Source organism: Pogonomyrmex barbatus, unplaced genomic scaffold (genome assembly GCF_055798465.1).
Source record: "Pogonomyrmex barbatus isolate J1 unplaced genomic scaffold, ASM5579846v1 scaffold22, whole genome shotgun sequence".
NCBI lineage: Eukaryota > Metazoa > Arthropoda > Insecta > Hymenoptera > Formicidae > Pogonomyrmex > Pogonomyrmex barbatus.
The window spans coordinates 1,007,990-1,030,480 of NW_028297119.1; the positions used below are offsets into that span (position 1 = coordinate 1,007,990).

The window sequence follows — 22,491 nt, forward strand, 5'->3', positions numbered from 1 at the left end:
GCTACCAGGTATATAAATCCGACAATTTTTTGATTCGACACCAGTCCCGTTCGATAATCCAACCTGAACCTATCCGACCAGTACGAGAGTTCTCGTCTTCGTCCAGGAATACTAAGCGTTCTTGCTATTCTCTTCAAAACGACGAGTTCTCGTTTTTCCCGACCAAATATCTGAGCGGATTTTTTTTCGGCACGAGGAGCGTTCTCGAATATTTTATCCACAACGAGTGTTTTCATTATATCATTCGAATACGAATGTTCTCAGTATTCTCTCTTCGACGAGCATTTTCGTCATCCTTCCCGAAAACGCGAAAACACGTGTTGCAAAAGCGTCCTTGGTTGCCTAGCAATGCGTCATCGATTCACGCGCCATCCCGCGAATATACCGCATTCGATATCCGACCACTCTGCGAATCACTCAATGTTATGTTGAACTTATGCGAACGGCGTCACGCCATTGACGACAGGCGACTTTCAACGCTCTGCAATTTTCATTTCATTAAAATAAATTGTTATATATTTATTGTTAATTAAACTCTGGCATCACGATTCTTTTAAACTCGGCATCCAACTATCCCGACATCCAGTTATTTGAAACTCCCGATCCACGTTCCCGCTTCCACACCCGAGCTCCCGAGCAGAGACATACCGTTACAGCACAATGTTTAAATATTCGCGAGAAATTTGTATTAAATGTTTCTCATATACTTTCTGTATCGAATACGCGAATGAGATTAGGAGAAAGTATAACGGTGACTGGACTTTGCATATTGCAAATTCGAGTACTTCTTTAATTCTTTTTCATGTAATTTTTTTATCACTTCCTTATACAAAAGTACAAAAGAGTCGCTAAGTGCACGCGCAATGTATATGTGTAAAATTATTATAAAAGCGTCATTTTTTAATGGAAAAAAAGTTATTTTAAAAAACAATATTACTTTGATAGTTGCAAAAAATTATATTGTTTAACATACATGATTCCTTTTTTTTAAGAAATAAAACCTAAATGATATCTTTGTGCCAATTAAAAATTCTTTCTTCCAATCCAAGCAATAGTAGTTATTTTACGTAATTCTCTTTTAAAATATTATCATCAATTATTGGCGCGAGTTGTATATTCAGTCTAAATATATCATTCGTGTAAAAGATTTGTTATCAATAACTGTCGCCAAGTTTATGTAAAACATTATAAGTGATACATTTCTTTTTTAAAAATTATAAGTTTTTTTCAAAGATTTTTATATTTTCATAAAATATATCTTTGTACTCAATAGTATTTCTATTTAAACCCAAGTGTTATATCGTAAAATATACGTCACATTACTGAATTTAAGTAATAATATCAAACCCTAATGTATGTCATTTGTATAAAAGATTTGATATCAAAAAAGTGGTGCCAAGTTATATAACGCCTCGTTATATATTACCTCGAAAGTTCAATCTATAACTGATTTTAAAAAATAAAACTCGAGTGATACATATTTTTATATTCTCGTTGAAGTTTTCTTATTCTAAAACTCAAGAAATAGTAGCTCTAATTCTTCTAAATTCTTCTAAAAAATAATGATATCATAAAATTTCATTAATTCTAATTCAATTTAAAGGATATATATCTAATTCGTGATACATTCAAACTATTACTAAATGATATGTATATCATTTGTATAAAAGATATGATGTCAATATAAGTGGCGCTAAATTATAATTATATTATCTCGACAGTTAAATATATAACTGCTTTTAAAAAACAAAATCTGAGTGATACGTATTTTTATATTCCTATTGAAGAATCTTCTTATTTTAACTGAAGTGATAGTAACTCTAATTCTTTTTAAAGAATAATAATATCATAAGATTGCGTTATCTAATTCAACTTATACAATATATGTCTAACACAAGTGACAGCAGCTTTCATTTACGTTAATATATGTAGATATATGCATATATTTGTTATTCTAACATATGTTTCCATAAACCATTTTTGTATGTATATTTGAATCGGAAGATTTAAATAGAATTAAAGAAGTAACAATATAAAATAAAAAAAATAATATAAATAAAAAAAAATTTTCTTAGAAAACTTGGCACTACTAGACCTTGAAATAATAACTAAAATAAATAAATAAAAATGATGAATTTTGATTTAATACATAAAATAATGACAAGATTTAAGGACCATTGCAACAGTAGTATAGAGAAATAACCACTATATGTATATTGTTCAAGAAAGTGACACGGACGTATGGATTAAAATTATGTATAGGTAGAAGTTTTGATTTCTAGTGTGAATAGTACATTGTGAAAGCCACAGTAGTACATATGAAGCAAATACAATATAAGATTAAGTTTATTTATCAGGAGTATGTGTCAAGTCCATAACCGAAACACTATCGTGTGAGTTTACGCGAATCGATAATAGCGAACATCCGAAATTATCGGATCTCATTAACGGCTCAATCGATCGGGTTTTAAATAGGCTCAATCGATAGCTTGGATTTGATTTGCATAACAGGAGTGTTTTTATTTTTTTTTGTACGTGTCCTACGAGAGATATTATGACGCAAAATCCGATTCGGAAATTTTTACTTTAAGAAACGTTATTATTGTCGTTGCCTTGTACGCTTGTAATTTCTGCCGCGAAAGGTGCTCGCTAAACCCAAGTAAAGTCTTTGGAAATAAAGTCTAGACATCATCAGGTTTCACGTTATTGATGCTCATGCCTTAAAATGGCAGCACCAATACGAAACTCTACTCATTTAGTACGAACGGGTGGAAAATTAAGATTGAAATACACTGCTTTTTGAATTTATAATAGCATCTCAGAAGTAATGTACAATGTGTCTCGTGAAAAATTGGGAAATGTATTTCTGACTATAGTTTCTGCTCCTTACGTCATGACTTTGATTGATTGTTAAAAGGTTTATTAAGTTCAAGGTTCCGCAGCCTTCGCAATAATTTATACGCATATGGGAGTAAGCAAGAGAATGAAAAAGCGAGCGAAATCAATAGCTGACTTACTCTTTTTTTTCGAACGTCCGACTGGCGGTCGACGATGTCATTCAGTTTTGGTGATGTTCGTTTTGAAGTGTAAGTGATGATATTTGTGCGCCATAATCTATTATCTTGAGATAGGTTCTAAGAATAATATTGTCGCGCTCGCGGCGGTCACGACCTCAAATCGTGTTACGTAAGAAAGCTGCGCGCGAAAAAACAACACTCTCCTTAACGATGTAACGATGCAATCCACCAGCATCGTTCCGTTCGATACTCCACCCTCCGACCGACCGTCCATCGGCTAAAAGACGCAAAAAGTGCCGATAAACTTTCAATTAGCATGATATTAATTACGGATCGTACGGAGAATCTGCTCTACTTAGAGCCACGCGGCGAAAATACCCGAACGCTCGAAAAAACCCGAATGCGTAACTTCGAATTATATTATACCGACAAACAAGTTGTTTATTATTTATTTTGTTATTCCGATTATTAGGGTAAAATAATATTGACGGATTAATCCGAAATTTCCTGAAATCGACTGAATTATCGATCCGCGAGGATAAAAAGGATAAAAAGCTCGATCCGACCGAAATAGACACAGATTCTCGGAATCACCCACCGAGTTCGCTTCAGCGAAACTGACTCCGACACCAATAGAAAAGAGGTTGCGAATATGCAATCCTAGTCAGAAATTATTGACCAGAGCCGATCTTTGTTTCCTTTTCGATTTGCCGAATCCGCTTGCCAGAGATACACGAGGTAGCGTGTTCGCTGTCTCAGCTAAGGGTTACTGGCGCCGATCAAGTACTTCTTCCGTCACCCGACACAACGAAACGGCAATCACCACCGCCAGGTGTTTCTGGCCTCTTTCTCCGCATAATGATGAGCAGAACGGTCACAACTTATTCAAATAGCATACAGCTAGAATACTTTGAAAACCTTCATTAAAATGCATATAAGCACCCATTTCTACTATCATAGAACTGCAGGATGATATTTTTGGAGCTATCTTCTAGACAATCTGATTGAAACTTTCATTACTGTTCTGGGTAAATCCATCAATGCATCTTCCGAGCAGCTCATCCTTACTGAGATCTTCGTAAATTGGCTTAATAGCTTTCAGAACATCTGTAGGTAACAGCTCATATTGCACATAGTTCCTCAAGTCATTGTTGGCCTCGGCGCGTCTATATTCACATCAGGACTCTGGCCCCGGCGGATACTTGCTGTGATTTGGTTTTGCTTTTGTCGAATTGTAATGGTAGAATGTTGCCCATATGGCATTTTTCATATTGTTGACAGAATTGATAATCCATAATAAATAGTTAGTTTATCGATGACTTTGCCAGTGAGTTTGCCTTTGCCGCTAAGCTTCGTTTTTCTTTTTCACTTCACGTAGTCGAGTACCCATCCTCTTTTGTACGTGTCCTATACACTCCTTTTTGTTGATAGTTGTATCTTCATAAGAATTTCTATCTATAAGATCTTTGTAAGTTTTTGAATCACCATCGCCGATATAATTAATAAAAGCGTATATTTACAGCATACTGTTTAATCGAACGTTTAAAAATGTCTAAAATGTAAAATCGACTTCCATCATTTCGGATGATCCTTCATGATTACAACTACATGATTGCTTATGTATTTGAAACCATTCTTCAAATTCTTCGATGTCTGTTTTTGATTTCCAAAATTCACATGATTTACAGTAACGACTTTTAACAATAATGTCAACTACTTTATCGCTGTAATAGCCGATAACTGAAAACACGCGTATAAAGACGAGTATCCGCGTTTTTGCCAAGTCCCATTTCTAGATACAATTAATTCATTTGTTTCTTCTAACTTTTGAGCTTCACATGTTTCTTTGACTTCTTCTTCCACAACTTTTTTCATAAAAAATTCGGCAACATTTTTAGAAGCTTCATGTATTTGTTTCGCTATAATATCATAAGTTCTAAAATCTAAAAAGCTTAGCAAATCTATCAGAACACAAGATCTATCAGGATCTATCACTATCAGAAACTTTTTTGCACTTTTCAAGCCGATACCCAACACTCTCAACAAATATAAATCGTTTATTAATTTCATATGAATGCCCTAAAAAAGGGTCATACTTAGGAAGATATTCAGTAGGACAATTATCACACAACAAAGCTATTTTAAAATCAAGGCCTCGCGAACTAGCAGTTTGAAACTTTACATTCTCGCTACACTTTGCATATTTCATTAAACTAGCTATGGTAGCAAAAACAGTAAAAAAGACAATATTTCAATATTCTATATTCTATAGAATTATTTACTGGCACAGAAATATCATTCTGTTGTTTTAATTTCTTTGCTGATGTATTAACACCCGCGTCATTGCGTTTCGCTGTTTTCGGATTAAACACGCTCTTTTGCTTTTTCACTCTCGATTTACGAATATTAATCGTAGTTCTTACCTCTCTTGAAACTTTTATATTTTATATTTGATCACGGCATTTTATATTATTTAAATTAAAAAAAAACAGATTTCCGGCAAAAACTTTTGTAATAAACAGATCGATCTGTTTCGCTCGGCGTCTGTTATTAAACTAGCTGTACACTAAAATTTCCGTTACCACCTTGACGACGGGCGTTTTTGAGTCAAGCGTTCCGAAAAGCCGGCGTTTCCTAATCGAAAATCGTTCGGTGCGACCGGGCCGTAACAGTCGGGGAATTTCCCAGTCTCGTAAATAATACTTTGATTCTACTAAGAAAGTAAGGAAGCAATGTATTGTTTATCGTTTAAGATGAGAACAGTAAGGAAAGAAAATATTCCATGGTAGTAATACACGTATTACCTATTACCAATCCGCAGTAATAAAACAATAAAAGCAATAATTCATTCATCCCTCGAAGCGAGAATGAGTTTAGGTCATGACAAGCACGAATGTATTCGAACTAGATTCGCTTCAATTTTAGGCCATCACAAGTATACTTGTGATACGTGATACGCTATCGACGTGCAGACCCTCATGAGACGCGCCGAGAAATATTTCAGCTCCGCACAAGTCGACCAACTTTATGAGAATTTCCATCCGGATTATAAATTATATCCGTCGCGATGATGTCCACACCCTCCGCGACTTGCAACAACGTGCCGTGGAATATAAAGAGATTCAAAAGACAGAAAATCAAGAGATTCAAACGACAGAAAATCCGCGTAAAAACCGAGAAAGTCGTGCCGATCGTAGTCGCCACCGAATACAATTCAAAAGAGTGTTGCTAGCGTTGTAAACAACGCGGGCACACCCGTTTGAATGCCGCCGTACTCCGCGCCGATTTTGTTCACAGTGCCTCAAAGATGGAGTCTATACACGAGATTGCCATCCGCCACCGGGAAACGCCGCCCGGGCCGGAGAATTCGTGGTCATACCCCGATCTTCCGTCTGAGTTATTTACCGCGACCGCACCTAACCATTTACATCAATACGATACCAGTAGGTATACTACACCGATTCTACACAGAAGCGGGGAGTGCGGGTGTGCGGGAGGAAACAGTGGACGCGGGGTAGAGGAGAGGAGGAAGTCAGGGGCGGCAGTCCTTTGAACTAAGCCGCGGGGGGGGGGTAGATAAGATAATAGGATTCGGTGAAGATATAAACAAATAAATAAACAAATAGATAAACAACTAGGTAAAAAATTGCGACTCGGAGGACATGACGTTACGGGGGCGGGGTAGATAAGATAGTAGTTGCAAAGGCGAAGGTGATATAAACAAATAAATAAACAAATAGACAAATAGGTATACAAATGGATAAACAAGTGACAAAAATATAAAGAAATTGCGCATGGATATGATGTCAGAAAGGGAGACGGGCCCGCCGCCGCCGCCGCCGCCACCCCGCCTCGCCCGCCATGTTCTCATCTTCTCTTTTTGTTGCGCTGTCTCTATTGTATATCTACTATCTCTCTCTCGCATACCTATCTCTCCCGTTGCGGCTCTCTCTCTCTCTCTCTCTCTCTCTCTCTCTCTCTCTCTCTCTCTCTCTCTCCCCCTCTCTCTCTCTCTCTCTCTCTCTATCTCTTATGGCAAATGTTATTTTTCTAATTATTTTACGGTGGGGAAGAAAGAAATGAAAGAAATACATGTTTTTTGCATATTACATATGTTTATATTTTTAAACAAATTGAATACATTTTTAAGTGTGAAATTTTTTTATTCACATGTTTTTTTCTTATACACTAAAAACTAAAAACTAAAGCTAACAGCTCGCAATCGACGAGTTGACGTCTATCGAAGATATCGCAATCGCGTATTACATTCGGCACTTCCTCGGGATCTGTTATAACAGACGCGATGTTGGAGAATCGCGTATATTTGATATCGATCGTATCGACGAATCTGACGAGTCGATCGAACGTCACATCGATACATTCGTTCAGAGCAAACATTCGACGTAACGTCGATTCGATCATCGTTACGCGTACGTTCAAAGATTCAAGACGTAATGTAACGTCGTTCATCAGACAAATTCTGACGGTTAACGGTCCGACGCTTATAAAATTATCTTTGTAATCGTTTAGCAGCAATTTATAGATATTCCATCGCTGCTCATAGAGTCCCTTCCATGTTTCAAGAGACAGTATCAATTCCTGTCCCCGATGATCTCCCAGAGCGATCTCCACGTAGCTCGGTGGACCAACGTTGATTCCAATTTCCAAATATTTGTAACCCGTAACCGTCAGAGTAACGTCTGCTCAGTAACGTCTGCTCAGTAAACACACCGCGCGACGCTCCACCGAAATGCTGTGGAAATTAAATATATAATATTGCACAATATTGGAAAAAAAGAGAAAAAAATAAAAAAAATGCAGTTGAAACTTACGCGTTACATTCCTTCTTTTGTTTTTCGCCATTGTACGGTGCGCTGCTTCCTTTGGCGGAATACATTGCGTGTTGTTCGAATGATGGAGGAGCGAAGTACTTCTTTTGTCGTGCAGATCATTCGATGGAAAACTGATCGCGTAAATTTTTGACATGGCAAACCGTTAACCCCCTCCCTTCCTCACCCCCCTTTTTTCTAGGAATTTCATTGTTACAATCAAACATGTTGTTCGCAAAGGAGCGCGATGATGTTCAAATTTTTTTTTTCTAGGAAGAGCCCACGAAAAGATAGCTCTTCGTAGAAATCGACGTACGTGCCGCGGCGTGTTAAGAGAAGCGCCGATACTCCGGTTACTATAAACAAATTGGGGAGACCTATGATGATGCTCCGATAAAGAAATTGTCGATGATATATAATGGGTCATGAGGTGTGCAGGATCACAGTAGATGGAAGTCTAATGTGAATGTATATACAATAAATAAAAGTGCATTGTATGAGTTATTCTTTTGCATTAAATAAATATTAAAAAAATTTTTCACTTTTTTAAATCGTGATTCAATTTTTTTGTCATGTCCATGACCGACACACTGACCTATATTCCTGCTCGACGCGCGCGAGTCACCCCGGCAAGATAAACTTCCCGGTGTTATATGATAAGAAGCGGTACGTCGATCGTTAGAATTATCAACGCATAGGAAAGAAATAAAAAACATAATAAACATATATCATATTTATTTTATTCATGGTTATCTGACCACCAATTAAATAATTTGAATACATTTTGTAATGCGCAATTAGTATAGTGATATCCGCATCGCATAGTATTATCAGCGTCCAGATTGTTTAGAGAATCTACCCAAATAAGAAGGGAGGGTGTGCGTCACGGCGGGGCTCGACCACGAACCAGTCGTGAAAACTCGTAATTATTTTGCGAAAAAAATACCACCTCAGCCAGGAATCGAACCTGGATCTCCTGCTTACCGGGCAGGCATCTTATCCTTTCGACTACCGAGGCATGTGATGATATTTATCGCAAATAACGTGTTTAGAATAACACGTCAACAATACAATGATACATATATATATATATATATTACAATATACATATATACATGTATTCTTTCGAATCCCCACGACCGGTACTCCAGAGAGATGATGGTCCTATTCTCTCGATGGATGCAGGTCGGACTGCAGCGGCGACACCCTCCAACGCCATTGGCAAATATACAAATAATCCTCCTGGAGCACGACAGGAGAGATTGCATCAAGCATGGCTCGAGCCCCCGAATAAGAAGGGAGGGTGTGCGTCACGGCGGGGCCCGACCACGTCTTCGTAATCAGCATCCAGAGTCTCGATGTACACGCGCTCATCGTCCAGAAGCAAATTCCACAGCCATTGTCATTTTTCGTGTCCCTTGACATATATGACAGCATCACTGTCATCATTGTCGTCGTCTTCTTCCGTTCCATGCACAGCCTTTGTAATCAAACTCTTGTAATCAAACTCTAGCTTTGCTGTATGAAATCGTTCCGTCGCTCCATCGCAGTCTATGGTGATGACATATCACCCAACATGCGCGAGACTTGTCGGCACTTGCGAGGAAATACCATGATATAGGGCTTGCGAAAATGTAATGAGAGAGAACGGTCCGTTTTCTCAAAGCGGCAAACTCCTTTACAACAAACTGTCCTCCAACGAGAAAACCTTGCAGGTTTACGAACGTTGGCACGACCATGACGAACAATTTTTCGAGACTGCGGTCGATTTCGATATATCGTAGATTTTATTGTCTCTCTCTCTCTCATGTGTTAGTGATGCTCTTAGCTGATCTTGCGTACAACATTGGTCAACGGATTGTAGTGAACCACGCGATCGTGTATAATGAGATAGTACGCGGTATTCATCGGTACGTTCTCCTTAGTCTCAAATTCTAATTTCACGTCCACAGTTGCGCTCTTGACCGATTCGTTTTGTCGAGAACAATCAATGATTACGGATGGACCGTTATGTAGAAAAGACGTGACGGTGAGACTCGGCTCGAGATAGTCGTATCCATAGTAACTCTTGCAGAAACGCGCGTACGTTTCATACAACACGGACCATCTGTTTTTGTCGAAATCAAGATTCATATCGTCGTACGGATAACATTCCGAGTTCAGATAGAGTTTCACGTTGGTTAAGTTGCAGTCGTCGAATCGGCTCGTGTCCTCAGCCATGACATTTTTGCGACCTGTTTGCAGAGCAAAGATGACGTATCGCGGTTTCTCGAGCTGAGTAGCGGTTTTGATGGCCCACGAATGCTTAGTTGTACGCTGTAACAGCGGAAACTCGTACAAATCCCACGAGCGAAAAGCCATGCTCAAGTATCGTCCGCTCTCCAAAGTGCGCAGCATCGATAGTTTTTTTTATCTCGCTCAATAACACGTGCATTCGCCATTGTATCTTGAATAAGTCGACCACGGGATCCAACGCCGAATTTCCCATCAGGCAATTGTTGTCGTTACGAGATCGTATCAAGATCAACTCGTGACGAGCGTTGATTATCACGCGTCTGTAATCCTCGCAAAATCCCAACAGTGCATAGAGAGATACACAAAAGTTAAAATATCCATCCGCGCTAGTATGCGCATCCCAACCGGCATTCCTCAGAATCACGCTTCTGTCGGATGATGTCGTTACGTAATGTTTGAGCGTGCTGGTTATGCCCACGTTTCTGTTATGATCAATCTCCACACCATCAAGCTCGTATCGAATCTCATCGAACAGGAACGCGACAAAATTATTTTCCAACACCACATCAGATCCCTCGACAACTCTGTTCTTCGTTAGTTTTCCCTCGATATATAGAAAGCTTTCGTACGGCAATGTGTACAGATCCTGTTGCTGTATAGGTATTCTTATCTCATTGCTGTACTCGAACGTCGTATTGGCGAACGCATGAGTCTCAATCTTGATGATGCTATCGTCGAAGATTGGCTCATCTTCGATGTTTAGGATATCAGTCATTTCACAAGTTGCGCACCGCGAATCCTAAAGCTTGTAAAAATTTAACGTTCGACGCGTTAGTAAGTAAGTTTCTTCCTCTTCTTAACGTAACCGGATGAGCGAATATTGTCGATCGATGTTTTCTTTGTAAAAGATGCGTTATCTCTCTGCGTATGTTTCGCTTCGTTCAACACGAGCATCTCAAATGTCACGCTCGCGTTATCGCTGTCGCCGTCGTACGTGCAATCTGACGGTGATCTCTTCTCCTCTGAACTCGAGCAATCGTCCATTCTGGTCAACAATGCGTATCGTTAACTCCATAATGCTCCGTACGATGACTGGCAGGTAAATGATCTGCATCGGCCTTTCCGATATCTTATATCCTGGCGGCACGCTCGGCGAAAATTCGTGTATCGTGTGCACACTTTTGTCGTTGCTGTATGCACCCGCGATCACGTTGCACTCTACACGGATAATGTTTACGTTCATTATGTTGATCGACACGTCCGATTCATGCCACCTTCGCGGTTACAGTATACGCCTCGAGAAACCCAGCAGCGATCCAATGTTATGAGATTTGTTAAAGTTTATTCTGTAGGTACATTTAATCTCACACTTCATCGTGTTGTAATTTGCGCGGAGCACTATCGGGTATTCTCCAATCTCGTCATCGCCGCGGTGTCACCAGCGTCACCCTCGGGCGCGTCGCGTCGCGAACGTTTCCGTAAAATCTCACGTTTCAAAAATTCATTTATGGCATGCAGTTCATACGACCCCTCGGGAATCGTAATTTCTGCATCGTCTTTGCCAAAATAAAATGTATTGTTCGAAGCGTTTACATTCGGTATCGTGTGATAAGTCTCCAAAATTATTAAATCAAGCTCATAGTCATCGTCGCTCAAATCTATGGCTGGAGAGTAATTTGTTGCGAGAACGCTGCTCTTCCCGCTCAGCGTAAGCATCAGCGATGTTGAAAATAGCGTTCGACGAATACTGAGACGCCACGACATTTTGCCGGACTTTATAAATTCACGCGCGTCGACCATTTTGGAGAAGAAACCACAAGGATAGCTGTCCGCAGACGCTCTGATCGTACGTCTGATAGGACGTTCGATTATACTCTATCGTAGCATCGTCTCTGAAATATCGTATCAGTTCCTTGGGCGATCGAAGATTACCAAAACTATCAAAGTACACAACGCGATTGTTTCTCTTTGCGTACGCTACCCAATGAGTACCGGGACCCGTCGTGTCGTCCAGATTTACGATACCATTTTCGTTTCAATGCGCGTCACTAATCGGTAATGCGTCACGCATGAAAACACCTCTAAAGTACGGTACGCGCATACGCTTCGCCAGCTGGTCCAATTGTACGTTAGTGGTTACACTCGTAGGTATTTTTATTGTTTCTTTGGCGTTTTTTTTCTTTTTTTCTTTTTTTTTACTGTTACGCCTCGTCCGCCTTTGTACGGAGCGAGATATAGTCCCCGTCCGTATTTGTACGGAGCGAGATACAGTCCCTGTCCGCGCGTTTCCATCGCGCGACGTTGCAATTCCTCGAGTTGACGTTGCGCGACTTTCCTGTCATTTACCGTTTTCGCCACGCTGGCCGCTCCGCCAATTAAGGATCCGAGAGCGCCCAAAATTGGCAAAATCGGTAACACATCACCTCGTTTCGCCGTTGGAAGTATTCGTTTCTTTTTTTTGTCGGCTTTTTTCTTCGCCTTCATATCCATGCCGATCTTGGTCTTGACTTTCATCGCTGCCCAAACGGCTGCAGCTGCAACTTTCTCGCTCAGAGCCGAATCTCTCGCGATGACGCGTCCTAAGGCTTTATCGACGAGTACCTTGTCCGCCGCGCGTCTGTCGGTGAGATCGTGGCTCTGAGAATACGCAATGTCGTGTTCACGGCACACCGCGTCCAGTAGATTTATGCCCGTTTCACCTCTGACTAATCGCTTTTTCAGCCGAGTACCCGGACCGCAAAACTGATAGCCGGGAATATGTAGTTCGAAAGGAAGCGCGTTTATCACTCGATTGAGCAGACCTCCAATGTAGCCTTCATTTGACGCTGCTGCTGGCATAGGCCACAATCCTTTATCTTCGGTGCAGAATCGTCTATATGATCTCGATTCCACGATTGATTATAATGCTCGACGCAGCGACGATAGGTTTGAACCTCCAAATCCGCCTTTATATATTCCGGAAGCTTGTCCCACACGTGATCGATATAATTACCGCACACGCGTAACAGTACGACCTTCAGTATATATTGCAACTGCTCAGTGCTCAAATTCCGAATCAGAGGGATGCGACAGCGCGAGATACATTTTTGCTACTGAGCGATTCGTGATTTCGCGCGCCTATAAATAAGAGTTCGATCAAAGCCTAGATAACGCAGTGCGAACATGAAATTTGTACCGCAGCCGCTGACGATACGCGTCGCGAACTGTGACAAGAGAGCGCGAATGATGGGAGACATCGCGACGGAGTGCAAGCACGGTAAAATGTTACCGAGTACGCGCCATAATTTGCGGGCTGTCGAATTGTGGTAAAACCAACGTTCTCATAAGCTTGTTCGAGAGTCCGTACGGTGTACGTTTCGAGAACGTGTACGTATACTCGAAATCGCTGCAACAACCGAAATATCGATACTTGGAAAATTTACTGACATCGATAGAAGAAATCGGCTACTTTACGTTCTCCAACAACAGTGACGTCATTCCACCGAGCGAGGCACGTCCCAATTCGATCTTCGTCTTCGACGACGTTGCGTGCGATAAGCAAGATGCTGTGAGAGAATACTTTTCGATGGGCCGCCACTCGAACGTCGATTGCTTCTATCTCTGTCAGACGTACGCGAGGATACCTAAACATCTGATACGCGACAATGCGAACCTGCTGATTCTGTTCAAACAGGATGGTACCAACTTGAAACATGTTTACAACGATCACATGAATACCGACATGTCATACGATGAATTCTGTGCGTTATGCCGCGATTGTTGGCAACGCGAGTATGGATTTCTAGTGATAGATAAGGACAGTCCGCTTATCAATGGGCGATACAGAAAGGAATTTAATACGTTCGCGGTACCGTAACGTAGTTAATCGATGTCGATACATCAAGCAGGCAACATGGATAACACCAAAGATCGCGAGAAAATAGCGAAACAGATTGCGAAAACGAGCGATTCGATTCGCAAAAAATATCGCGCTTTAAAAATTGGTAAAATAGCTGAAGATACAGCGTTGGAGAAACGCTTCAAGCCCATCGTCGAACCTCTAAAACAGATTGTTGAAAAAACCGAGGAATCTCAATCGATTGAAAGAGAAGCAAAGGATCTCGGTATTAAGAAAAAACAAAAACGTGAAGACAGCGATGACGACAACGATAACGATATTACTACTACTGACAAGGATTCATATTGGACAGATGTTGGATAGTTGAAATTAACGCCGCAGTCTAAAAAACGACGTACAATGAAAGAATTGAAAGCCGCGTCAGATTCACTCGTGTTCGAGTCTATACCGATACAATCATCGACAGACTCACCGAAAGAACCACCGCTGTTTCCTGCAAAAGGAAGATGTTTTCGAAACAAAAGACGTCAGTGAACCGTCATTCGAAACAACCATCAAACGAACTCTGCAAACAAGGTTGAGAGACGTTGCCTCTAATATGCTGGGACCATTAGGGCAAAAGTACGTAAGCCCTCTCCTCGATAATAATGGAAAAAACGATACATTTGATCGCGTATACGGTGTTTATTTCGATAAAAACAGTGGTACTTGGTGACAAGAAATTTGACGTTGACAAAAATGACTCCATAATCACAGACAATGTGAGATACAATGATACATCAGGATTGTACGAATTGATCTTCAAGAGATTTCCCGATGACGCGGTTTTTTCCGAGGATGACATACAAACGTATAAAAGTATATTGTTAACAACATGCTCATAGACGTGGTCACAGCGCCCATAATTCCATCAAGGGCAATAGGGGATCCAAGTATATTAACATCATCGCTCCGCTCGTATCTACATATGGAAGTAACAGTAAAAAGAGTGCAGGCGTGAGCAATATATCAACCGCCATGAAATTAAATGACAACAAGATCGATTACGTGCATTGGGACGATCCCAACGATCTGGTGGATCGACTCCGATTGCTCGATGCTTCGCACCGAGCTGATAACAACGCTCACGACAACGAGATGTTGTCGATCATCGAGGAACTTCGCGAAGCCGGCATTATTATAAATTAATCGTATCGATAAAACGAGCCAGTCGATTAACGTCAGTGAGAAAAAAAACAATTTTAAATTGTATATCTTATTTATTATGAAACATTGTCGAAACATGCGATGCGATGGATGTGAAAAAAATGTTAGCTCCGAGAGGCGATGACTCGTTGAGGAATTACACGCTCCGGAGAAATTTTCTGCGAAGACGTGTCATAATTCGGGAATACGACGATCTGTGGCAGGCTGACATCGTCGAGATGCATCCGTACTCGAGGTTCAACAGAGGCTGTCACTACATACTTACCGTCATCGATGCGTTGAGCAAGTACGCTTGGGCCGTACCGCTCAAGAGCAAGGTCGGAAGCGAGACGGCTAACGCTATCGCTAAGATAACTCGAGAGAGCGGAAGATACCCGAGAAACTTGCAAACGGATATGAGAAAGGAATTTTACAATGCTGATGTGCAAAAACTCTTGAAAAAACACAATGTTAACCATTATTCCACGTATACGGTGTTGAAGGCATCGATCGTCGAACGATTCAATCGCACGCTTAAGAACGACATGTGGAAGATGTTTACGCTCAATGGTACTTACAAGTGGGCCGACGCGCTACTGCGTCTCGTATCAGATTACAACGCGCGTAAGCATCGCACTATCGGCATGCGACCCGCTGACGTAACTCCCGCAATCGCCAAAAAACTCTTGGATACGGTATACAGCGCGATAAAGATCGCAGGTCCAGCAAAATTCAAAGTAGGCGAATCGGTACGCGTGAGCGTACAGACAGTTTTCGAAAAAGGTTACATGCCAAATTGGACCACTGAGGTGTTTAAGATCGTTAAAGTGCAGCGTACTAATCCCGTAACTTATCTGCTCGAGGACTATTGCAGAAAATCGGTCGCGGGCGCGTACTACGAGCACGAATTGCATCGCATCACTCATCCGGACGTGTATCTCGTGGAGAAAGTACTACGCAGGAAGGGAGACAAGGTTTACGTCAAGTGGCTGGGATTCGATAGATCGCATAACTTATGGATAAACAAAAGCAGTGTGATTTAATTCATTTTTCTTATTTTTATAATGTATTAAAAAAATAAATATACACTGTATACATGTATACAAAGAGTTTTTATTATTTTTTTCTTCCATTACATTTTTTTTAAACTATACATGTATGCAACTTATGAGACACATGTAAAACTACATGTATTATAAACAATATATGTATTAAGCCGAGTATACAACCCAAATAGGAATATATGATGATAACAACAACATCTCAGTCCGATCAGCTCCAAAAGTAATTGGAGCTAATCAAACAAGTGTAAGTGTCGCTATGCCTAGAGTCCAAGATTTCTACAGCATAGTAAATCCTAAATACCCTGCAGTAATAGTGGAATTACTCCACGGACAACCAACTAGTGGAGATGTGATCCATGTGGTCATAACTGGTTCAGTGCTTGTAGAATTCAAAAAGCAAGATTGGTCTGCAATGATCAAACTCTAACCTCCTTGCTCATGAACGTATTTGTTGCTTCTTCGGCAACAAATCCGTATCTACAAGTCAAAGCTGATAAATTCTTCTCATCCGGAGATCATAGTCGATAGTGTACTTTTCCAGATCATATAAATGGCTGGGTTTAAATAAATAGAAGAGAGAATTAAAGCTAATTCCTCAGCAAGCAGGACCTTGGTTGCTATTATAAATTTTATATACAAAATAAATTTGAACAGCTAAATTTTATTGTAAAACTACATATAAAAACTACAAAAAATACATACATCTATACTACTTATATAACAGTATCATATAAAACTACAAGAATACATATGTTCATACGTACGTACATAGATATGATACATAGGTACGTACATACATACATACATACATACGTGCATATATGCATACATATAAACTATATAAAAAATATAAAAATATATGTACATTGTATAAACATGTATATATTACAATGTATATATTACAATGGAATCCGCCAATGTCCCCACGGTAACGTCTCCGTCGAATCCAGTACGATGTATCGTATACGTTTGTCGTACGGACTCAGAACGATTTTCGACTCCGATACCGTATATACTTGATGTAGCTTGGATCTTATACACGACTGGCGACGAGTCATTTCGATCTCTTCATTCAAGCACCGCATGTAATTGTCGAACGTTATTGTTCGCGCTACGACGTTATTCTTTACACCTTTCGCCTTTTTAATGTTTTTTCTGCCGTCCACCATCACCGCGTACATCTTCGCTCTGAGTCCGACGAATTCCGTCAATATCGCACCGTTATTCTCATCCTTTATTAGGCCGAGTACTTTTTTTATTCACGAGAGGCATCCTGTACGCGTTGCCCGGCGGATAATCGCTCGTATCGAATTTAGCGATATCGCGTTTCATCGTCTCGTACACATCGTCGCACTGGATGTGGTATACGAGACTGTCCGTGTCGGTGTATATGATCTTACATTTGTCGCGATACAGCGATGACATATATACAAGTGGTGAAATTCATACAAGCAGATTTTCAATATATCGAGTTTACACATACTCACATAAATCGGCTTGTTGAATTTCACCTCGAGTTTACGCAGTTCGACGAGTTTTAAATTTTCCGCAAAGACGCTGCGGCTGTGGAAATTTGGTTTCGCGATCATTGCCTCTGCATCGTACTGTCCGTCCCATTTCGTTATCAATTTTATATCCACGTGATTTCGAATATTTTCCATTGTTTTACCAAATGCCGCGTTGTTCATCAATTTGTACAAATTTTTTTCGAAATCGTTTTTCGCGCACGTCCCAAGCTGTGTATTAAGTTTAATGTAATCACGGAGCCAAGTGGATTGAGCGAATTATAATACGCGATGTATCTTTGCGATACGAAGACCATGGCGCGTACATTGCTGCAGGTTGCGATAATGGATGACATATCGCTTCGTATAACGTCGCGAGAAATTTATTCTGCCGCGTGCCGGGTGATTTATCGCGCGTCGGACAGAAAGGTAGGTCAGTGTGTCGATCGTGCAAATGCGGATACTCGAGATCGACCTCGAGAATATAACCCGTAGGCGAATCCGGAGCGATCGCGCTTGCATCAAAGTTCTTAATGTTTTCCATCGAAATTTGGCATAGGGCAGCGGTTGACACATCGCCCATCCGTACAGATTATTTACGTCAAAGGTATGATGACGGTTTCGACGGGTCGTACGAACACATGTACTTGTTATTGGCATGCGCGTATCTGTCGGAACATTGACTGAGACCGTCGCGTATACCGCGCTCGATAAACATAACCATATCAATATTGGTGAGCAACTTAAATTTTACACGCGTATGTTTCAGCATGGCGTCCCACGTGAAACCTGGCAATGTGTAGTAATGCGCGGGATCGAGTCCATAACTCGCGACGCAATTTTCGCGGAAATTTTCAAAAACGTCGGCCAATAACAAGACATCGGTCTTGAGATATAGATCGCTGTATTCGCCGAGCATTTGGATGGAGAACCGTTGCCAAACGTTCGCGGCGTGCGCATAATCGTTCTCCGACACCGTGTCACCGGTCAACGAGCTATAGAATGATTCGCGCGATGGTAAACGCGTGTCCTGCAGCTTGTCCGCGTGATCCACGTATTTGTACGGAAAGACACCTTTGCGCAACAACGTCAAAATCTTCGTTTGATACCGTGGAAAATTTGGAATGTAAAATTTTCAATTTTTCTTTCGTTAGAAAAGATGCCAATTTATCGAGGCTGATATTTAAAAATTTGTACGAATCTATGAACTGCAGGTGTACGCAATTTCGTGAATCTGATCTCTCGGTGATATCTTAAACATGTTTTGTAAACGAAATATATTTTTCTTTTGTTATCGGCAGCACGTCGATCCTGCCTTCGAACGCCGTAGCTACTTCCGTGATGATAAAGTGCGCGTCATAACCGGATAAGTTGTGAAATACTATAGAAATGCAATATGAACCTTTATAATTTAAATTACAATTTGAGTGCGCGGGACCACGATAACGACCGATAAGATGGCAATAATCGCGTATACCTGCGTGTCGTCCGACGCAAATAGTTTTTCACAAATATGACAACGCGTCGCGCTACGATATGCCTCCCACTGCTCTCTCGACAACGTTTTCATGGGGACATTCGCGGATAACAGAATTTTTACTTGATGCGCCAAATCTTCGAGTTGCCGAACGAACCACGCAACGCAATCTTCGCCGCGACGAAATCGATATACCGATAACGCGTCGTTGTACGAGCATCGCACGTAGTATCCGATGCTAAATACCTCGTGCTGCTGATAAGTATACGATGCGTCTTCCTTCTCTGCCGGTTCCATTCGCCATAGTACGCACTCCAAGTCCGCGTAAACGATGAATGAAAGTCGTTCCTTATTCGTGTGGTTCTTGAATTCGAGCCACTTGTCGTCCTCGCTCGGCAGTCGGATGGCGCAATTGTTCATCTTTTCGCAGTCCGTTATATGTGATTGCAATTTTTCAGACGAACTGAAGTAATGTAGGCATCTGCAAACGGAAAATATGATCTTTTAATAAACAATTTTATAAGAGAAATAATAAAATTTGTTAAAATACATACCGGTCGCAAAAGCATTTTTTGTGTTCTTTTTTACTCAGTTGCGAGCTCACAAGACGGGACAGATCTTTGATGTATGCGAAGTGCCCCGCGTTGTCGTCGCGCGAATCCTGCACGTACAATAGATTTGCATGCTTCTCTATCTTCCTTGATGTCAGCCGTATCGGGAGAATCTCCTTTCCTCCCTCGAAGTCGTAAACGTTGATTGAGATGTCATTGATTCGTTCAAACTTCTTTATTTGATCTAACGTCATCGAAAACGTAATATCTTGCAAATTTAACACTGTCGTATAATGCGGGTATGACAATTCCCGATTTATATTCCTTTCAGCCGGATGCAGAGCCGCGATCACCGACCACGCGAAACAAGCATTGTCCTTGGATCATACCGCTCGTTTTAACATAATTTCCCGCGGTAATTCGATGTAACATCCCGCGTGCATTGGATTATATTTGTTCACGTTTACAGTCAAATTTAGAATTCGCGACAACGCCCATTCACTGTCGCGTTCTTGGAATTTTTCGAGCGACGCCAACGTGGGTTCGATAACATACTGCTCGTACCACTCGTTCAAATTTGACACTCGAAAGAGTTCACTATTTTTAGTGTTTATACTTTTGTTCGCGCGTTTATCGCCCATCACAAACTCGCCGTTAAATGCAGTGTTCACTTTCACACTATTGTATCTTTGTACAATGTCTCGCACTCGCTCGAGCATTACACCACCAGCGTCTTCTAAAAATTGCCGCGGGTCGATATAGTCCACATTGATCACCGCACCTGTCAATATATAGCTTTCAAATGCCGTATCAATCGTCGCGCCAAACGAGAGATGTCCAGTGTCTCTACTCGCGTACTCACCACCAACGTGCACGAAACGTTTTTCTAGTTGTACTTTTGCACCCGCGAATCGCGCGATCCTCGCCACCGCAGATTGTCTATTTGCAACGGTGAGTCGAGGACGTTTAATACGGCTAAGTTCCTCGAGTTGTTCGATGCATTCCTCACATCGTTGCAACCACGCGAAACACTCCACCAAGGTAGCGACTTGACTGCACTGCTCCAGCAGCTCGCGTTCCACTCGCTCTAGGTGTTCCATATTGCAAAATCTTGATTCTTTTAAATTGTTGTACTGTCTCATCAAAACAATTTTACATTTTTTTACTTTCTTTTTTTCTTTTCTCTATAGCTGCTTTAACTCGAAGCCAATATATAAAGCGTTGTATTTCTGACATGTCCGGAGATTGATGAGAATAGAACAACCATATATGATTATCCTCGCTTCTTGAAATTATCTCTGCTACTTTTTGCCGCGAGAGGGGTAGTAATATATTGTATACGTGTCCTCTATAATGATAATATGTGCATGCTTCCAGAATTATTTCCTCTCTCTCAGAAGAAGCGGAGAAGCAGAGAGTCGACTTGTAGCATCCCTTAATTCTTGGACGAGGAATCAGGAAATGGAGAGTTGGGGTATAATGTCTCTTTATAAAATACACCGCCACGTTCACTGGTAGATGAGAGATTGAGTCCCATAACGGAGAACTTGTTAATTCTTCCAATGACCTTTCCATATTGTTTTTATATCATATCACACTCTTCCACGGAGCACTTGCATATGACTCGTTCACAATGTTGTCTTTTTTCAATTTGTGCACATTGAGCACATGTTGCATGGCATTATCACACAGACGGACTGTTGGCAATTGGAGCAAAATCGGCTGTTTAGCGCATTGAGAATATCTATCTCGTGCTTCCTAACGGCATACAATACTACAATGTCAATGTCCGCCAGACGAACCATGCATTCGGCATACAGAATTAGTGCACCACCCGTTGAATAATAAAATTGTATTGAACAATACTTTTTATTATTATTCAACGCAAGGAGTTGCGAACGGGTAACAATTTTTTCTATAATCCGTAAGGTCATCACTTTGATCATTTACGTAATTGCTATTGTCAGACAATGCGTGCTCTTCGTCTTCAATATCAATGTCAATATTGTCAATCTCCATTTCTTCTTCATTTCCAAATACTTCATCCACTATTCACAAAGTCTTCCTCATCCATATTAAACACATTTTCTATATTTAATACATTATCCATTTTCACCGTCAACTATTTTTTTCACACACATTAGACTTCCATCTACTGTAATCCTGCACATCTGGCCCATGACCCATTATATATCATCGACAATTTCTTTGTCCCTTTGTCGGAACATCATCATAGGTCTCTCCAATTTGTTTATAGCAGCCGGAGTATCGGCGCTTCTCTTAACACGTCGCGACACGTACGCCGATTTCTACGAAAAAGCCATCATAAGTCTCCCTGATTTGTTTATAGCAGCCGGAGTATCGGCGCTTCTCTTAACACGCCGCGACACGTACGTCGATTTCTACGAAGAGCTATCTTTTCGCGAGCTCTTCCTAAAAAAAAATTTGAACGTCATCGCGCTCCTTTGCGAACATGTCGCTACATGTTTGATTGCAACAATGAAATTCCTAGAAAAAAGGGGGGAGAGGAAGGAGGGGTGGGTGGGATTAACGGTTTGCCATGTCAAAAATTTACGCGATCAGTCCTCTATCGAACGATCTGCACGACAAAAAAAGGTACTCCACTCCTCCATCATTCGAACAACACGCAATGTATTCCGCCAAAGGAAGCAGCGCACCGTACAATGGTGAAAAACGAAAGAAGGAATGTAACGCGTAAGTTTCAACTGCATTTTTTATTTTTTTCTCTTTTTTCCAATATTGTGCAATATTATATATTTAATTTCCACA

The 22,491-nt window shown here is 40.8% G+C and overlaps 1 protein-coding gene and 1 pseudogene across 11 annotated transcripts in view; both read right to left on the reverse strand.

The window, feature by feature from the left end:
• Positions 1–22,491, reverse strand: part of LOC105427296 (chromatin assembly factor 1, p105 subunit) — a 798,730-nt gene that overhangs the window by 360,603 nt on the left and 415,636 nt on the right. The window lies entirely within an intron of this gene.
• LOC148936413 (uncharacterized) lies at positions 1,249–4,407 on the reverse strand (annotated as a pseudogene).